The sequence below is a fragment of the Macrotis lagotis genome, chromosome X, assembly GCF_037893015.1.
Source record: "Macrotis lagotis isolate mMagLag1 chromosome X, bilby.v1.9.chrom.fasta, whole genome shotgun sequence".
In the NCBI taxonomy this organism is placed as follows: Eukaryota; Metazoa; Chordata; class Mammalia; order Peramelemorphia; family Peramelidae; genus Macrotis; species Macrotis lagotis.
Genome location: NC_133666.1, coordinates 63,888,515 through 63,893,213, shown reverse-complemented (window position 1 = coordinate 63,893,213; position 4,699 = coordinate 63,888,515). Strand labels below are relative to the sequence as shown.

General features: G+C 50.5%; 1 pseudogene; it reads right to left on the bottom strand.

The window, feature by feature from the left end:
* Positions 1-505: 505 nt before the first annotated feature.
* LOC141500010 (tyrosine-protein phosphatase non-receptor type 2 pseudogene) lies at positions 506-3,512 on the bottom strand (annotated as a pseudogene).
* Positions 3,513-4,699: the final 1,187 nt, after the last annotated feature.

Genomic DNA, 4,699 nt, shown 5'->3' with positions numbered 1-4,699 from the left:
CGAATATCACAATGCATTCAAGATAGATTTGTATAAAGAATATAACAAAATCTAGAAAACACCTTCAGAAAATAAGACAAAAGTAGAACCAGTAGAGAGGACATAGTAAGAAAAATGAAAGGAGATGGACAAAGAAATCTCATGAAGACTGAAAAGTTGTTATATTTTAATTCATACGTATGCAATCAGTTGCCAAGCCAGTTTCATTACGATAATGTTGGACATCAAGCTTATAGCAACTTATTAAAAGAGTTGATCTTTGAAGTTATTAAAATGCAAATTGAAGTTTCGTTAAAGTTTCCATTTGTTTTTGTTCAGAAAAATGTAATGCTGGTAAAAGCATATGAATAGTACAATGCACTTTACATAGTTAAATTTACTTTACATACTCATATTCATATGACATAAAGATGTTTAGCGATAACAAATAATGAAATACTTTAAATCAGGAGCAATATTTCCAGGAATGGAAACAGACACTAAATAAGTTGCTGATTTCTACTGCTATCCCATATTATGTTGACTACAAATTACAGAAAATCAAACTTTGAAGTTACTAAAATGTGTGTCCAAGTGACAAATGTCAATGAAGACTTTCTTTCCCTTAAATTTTAATTTTTAAAATGTTTTTGTAACTTTTAATATTTTTTCAGTTAAGAAAACATTGAATGCTGTCCCAGCACTATAAATAGTAAGTAATTTAAAGAGTGAAAACAACAATTTTTAGTAATATAAACAGATACTGTAATTTAACAGCATTGCTACTAAATATTAAGTCTATCCTAACATCATAGCATAATTGAAGGTTGGTGTTCTTTCAGGTGCTAAAATGTGCCGTAAAGCAATGAATACCTTACCAATTTCTTTAGTTTCAAAAGCATGTCTTGCTACCACAAACCTAGAAATTGAAAAATATTAGCATAATGAAATTTCTTTTTAGGCATTTTTGTTTTTTCTAAAACTCATATGAGCACTTTAAAAATATTCAATAACTAGCCAAATTAACTGGTTATGAAAGGTCTGAATATTTTGAGAAACATCTAAAACACTTAACAAAAACTGAAAGGATTGTTTTCCAGTACGATGTTTTACTGACTGTACACAATTGAAGTTGTAAAAGCTATCTTTGAGTTATTCATTCCTCCCTTTGATCTCTTAGAGAGAGGGTTTTCGGTGTGCTCCTCTGAATCATTTACATATACTCCATATGGAACCATGTCCTCTTCAGTCCAGTTCCCTTCGACTTCTTGCTTCCATCTCGACTGGTACTAGGTTTACATTCATCTCCCCCTTCTTTCTGGGTACCATTGCCAGAGGTCTCTTCTCCAGAGTCTGGCAGTCTAACGGCAAGATCTGAATAATCTGACTCCTCTTCGGTTTCATCAGAGGTGTCGCTGTCAAAGTCATTATCATCATCAGAAGAGTCCGAAGTCACCATGGGCGGAGGGAGGGAAAAGCAGTAGCTGCGAGCATGGTCTTCCTCGGTAAGTTGTTCCCACTTTTGCTTAATGTTTTCGTCTCCCATAAGGAATTTTGCTCCTTCGATGATAGCCACATAAGAGAATCTTAGTTGTTCTGGGGTCTGGATGAGTCCCATGCGGTACTTTCTCAAATGGACTAATACTTTTCTGATGTTCAGGGAAAAGGGATCCTCTCTCTTCTCCATTAGGACCAGGCAGGCATCGATCAGAGTAAAGGTGCCTGAGCGGCCGATGCCGGCACTGCAGTGGATGACCACGGGCTCCAGCTTGTCTTTGAGACAGCCGGAGTCCCGCACCATGAAAAGGAATGTAAGGAAGGAGGCTGGTGATTCAGGCACCCCGAAGTCGGGCCAGCTGGTGTAGTGGAAGTGGGAGATGGGCTTGACCTCCTCCGTCGTCAGGTTCTCCAGACTCAGGTAGTGGACCGTGTGGAAGGGCTTCACCTCCTCTCTGAGCAACTGTACCCTGAGGCCTATCTCGTCAAAAAGGAGACTGGGGCTCTGCATTGTTGGCCAATACTGAAAACCTGTGCTGGAGCCCCTCTCCATCAGTTGGTTCAGCATAATCACCGCCTTGCTGTTCTGCTGCCATACCATGAGCCAGAAGTGGCCCCATGTACTCTGCAAAGGGCTCTGGGTCAGGATATAGGTCCTCTGGGCATCCTCCACCACCACGAAGCTGGCATTGATGTAGTCGTTGTTCAAGTCGTCCCCTCTGTCTCTGCTCGCACTCGGGGATGCTGACGAGGAGGAGCCAGAACCCTGGGCTGATGCCCACGGCAAACCGAGACCCAGATGGAAACCTCCCCCAGGGATAAGGGAGGCCTGTCTCAGGTGAACGCGACTGTGGTCGTAGGGTCTCACGTCTTGGTATCGATTGCGGGACCTGTTCTCTATAGCCCGTGCCACGAAGTGTGGGTAATCGTGGCACTGGTCCGAGATTTCGACGAGGGCCCGGGGCCACCAACCACGGGCGTCTAGTTCCTGCAGCTCCAGTTCCATGGAGACGTGTGGCCCAGAAGCCGTGGCGCCGGAGCCAGGCACCAGCACAGCCTGTTCCGCCTGTTCCTTGTCCGTGCCCGCGGACAGCGAGGAGGCCAGGGTGCCCGTCACCCAGGGGGTGGAGGCTGTGGCCAGGCTGGTGCTGGAGCTGCTGGAGGTCTGCTCCCCTTCGGATGTCTCCATGTCTGAGGGGGTCGATGGGGTCCGGGCCTCCGCCATACCTGCGGCAAAAGGGGTGTCTGTGTTCATGGTGGCCGATGGTGGGGGAGGCGGGCATGGGGCGCACGTGGGGAGCGGCGCGAGGGCGGGGTGGGGCCTCAGTGTGGGAGGGGCAGGGCCGAGAGGAGGGGGCGGGGCGCGGCGGGGCGAGGGGGGGAAGGGCGCTCGGGCGGCCTGGCCCAACATGGCGGCCGGGGAGGGGGAGGGGGAGGCCTGCGGGGGCGGCTGAGGCTGGGACCAGCGGGAGCACAGATCAGCCGGAGAGGAGGGGGCACCCGGGCCGGGAGGGCGGGGGGCACCCGGGCCGGGAGAGGAGGGGCCAAGCCTGGAGACGGACGGAAGCCCCCCCCCCCACGGACACACCCTGACCCACCCTCCGGCCCCCACTCACTCAGTCACGTGTCAGGCCACAGCCAGGCCCAGGGGCGCCCAGGCGAGGGCCGCTGCAGTGGGGGAGGGGAGGCGCCGACCGTGGGGCCGGAAGCAGCAGGTGCCGGAGGGAAGAAAAGGCTCCGGGGAGGCCCACAGGGCCCGGGACCTCGAGGGAAAGGCCCTCAAGAGGCGCCCGTGGAAGGCCCAATCCTCTGAGGAAGCCAAGGCAATGTTCTTCCCGAGGCTGCTGGAGCTCGGCCCAGCCAAGTCGAGGGCGTGAAAAGCCAGGCTCCGGGAAGAAGGGCAGGACCCAGGCTCACCGTCACCAGGCTTGGCGGGCACACGTCCCCCGGACGAACGAAGACACGAGGTCCGCAAGGCCCAAGAATGTCGGCGACGGCGACTTCCGGGGACGAGGAGAGCCCAGGCGCGCCGCCCGGCTCGGGGGCTTGGGCGGGAAGACCGTTCTCGGGCTCCCCCTAGCCAAGCCCCGCCTACTTTCCATGGCGCGCATGCGTGCACTCTGGCCCCGCCCCTTCCCGGCACCTTCCCGCCGAAACCTGGAGGGGAGCCCCTTGGGCAGGGACAGTCGATTTGCAGGGGAGGGGCTCATCTCCGGGTACAAACCAATGTTGGTCGGGGCAAGGACTCCATCTTTCCTTCGCTTTCTTTTATCAGTGATTTCATTTACTTTGAGTTTGACAATTTTCCGCTAATCTCGCCCCCCCCCCCCAGAAGCCAATCTGCCAGTCTGTACATTGTTTCCATGGTATACACTGAGCCAGATTGAGTGTGATGACTGACGGAGGTATCCTGTCCTCAAGGAAGATGCACAAAGAGAGCAAGATCAGACAAGATAGCAGGTTCTTTTTCCTAAATTAAAGGTAGCAGTCCTTGGTCTTTGTTCAAACTCCACTGTTCTTTCTCTGGATACAGATGGTACGCTCCAGTGCAGAGAGCCGCAAATTGTCCCTGGTTGTTGCACTGATGGAATGAGCGAGTCCATCAAGGGTGAGCATCACCCCCATGTGCCTGTTAGGGTGTACAATGTTCTTCTGGTTCTGCTCATCTCCATCAGCATCAGCTCATGCAAATCCCTCCAGGCTTCCCTGAATTCCCGTCCCTCCTAATAGAACAATAGGGTTCCATCACATACATGCACCACAGCTTGCTAAGCCATTCCCCAAAGGAAGGACATGTACTTCATTTCCAATTCGTGGCCACCACAAACAGAGTTGCTAAGAATATTTTTCTACAAAAGAACTTTTTACCCTTTTTCATGATCTCTTCAGGGTATAGACCCAGTGGTGGTATTGCTGGATCAAAGGGGATGGCTCACTTTTGCTGTCCTTTGGGCGGAGCTCCAAATTTCTTTCCAGTAAATTTGGATGAGCGAGCTCACAGCCCCACCAACAATGTAATAGTGTCCCAGATTTCCCACAACACTTCCAACACTGATCATTATCCTTTCTGGTCACATGGGGTAGTCTGAGAGGTGTGTGGTGGTCAGTCAGAGTGTGGTGGTACCCCAGAGAAACGTTAATTTGCATTTTCCTAACAAGTAATGCTTTAGAGCCACTTATGATATCACTATGGATTGCATTGATCTCCTCATCTTTAAATGAC